We start from the raw sequence: 1,180 nt of genomic DNA, 5'->3' as shown, positions 1-1,180 counted from the left end.
AGTCAATGTTCATGTAGTATTGTTTATTATTTGAATAAGATATTTGTGTAAAACGGAGGCAAACACATCTAATTAAGTTCTCAAATAGTTTCATATCATTTTCATAAAAATATGGCTGACTGTATTGTCTGTTTTTTGGATGTTTAAGTCAATCGACCAATAAAATCATGTTGATTTTACAATCTCGGAGTAATTAAAGACAATGATTGATATCATCTTCGTCAAATGAAATAAGCACGAGGATTTTACACCATTCATTGATATAATGAAGATTCTAAGCTGAATTATGATGTCCAAGGAAAGAAAAAAATATTCCTAATATAAGAAAAAAAAATACTTCCTGTAGTTGGACAGACTACTTGATGTTAACATGGTTGAAATAATTGATGAGCAATTAGAACGTACAGTTAATACCTAATCAGTTTATTTTTGTATTTCGCCTAAATCTTACATCTTAATTCTTGTTAGCATTTTACTGTATTTTTTTGTTTTGGTAATTTCCTGTATATACAAATAAGTTCAGTTCAATAAAACTTATTTCTAAATGATCTTACCTGTATAAAAGACATGTGCTGTAACTGTAGGGTGATATAATGGAAGAAGAAACATGCATTTAAAAATCAAAAGTGGATAATTTCAAAGAACAACATTAATTGTGCTGACTTCACCTGCAAGTAAATAAATATCTCTGCATACCAATCCAGTGAATTTAGAAAGAATGACCAATAATTAAAAAAACCCAAATACATAAGGATATTTCAACAAACAACTGGAAGAAGCGGGTCCATGACAAGGCTGGTTTTGTTATAAAATGATAAGTCTAACGTGGATTGGCATGCAGGAAAAAGGAAGTAAATTTTAAGAAAATTTATTTATAAAGTGAAAGTGCTTTTAATGACGTGCAATCGTGCTAAAGTAATTCGCAAACACAAATAAAAAATATATAATTTTCATCAATTTATTTTAAAAAGTGAGCAAATAAACAGATTTTTTTCTGTTTTATTCGTAAAAAATTCGAAGATCTGTTTTTATAATTAAACGTATAAAAGAAAGAAAAAAATGTATAAAATTACAGGCACGGATTCGTCAGTCCAATTATATGTTGTTCCTAAGGGATATATGGATACCTTGTCTTTCAGCTCGGTGTGACTAGCCTGAAACAAGACAGAACATAGAACAA

The sequence above is a fragment of the Perna viridis genome, chromosome 6 (genome assembly GCF_037379345.1).
Source record: "Perna viridis isolate PV_CMFRI_1.1 ecotype Kerala chromosome 6, ASM3737934v1, whole genome shotgun sequence".
Taxonomy (NCBI): domain Eukaryota; kingdom Metazoa; phylum Mollusca; class Bivalvia; order Mytilida; family Mytilidae; genus Perna; species Perna viridis.
Note: the sequence above shows the minus strand (reverse complement) of the source record.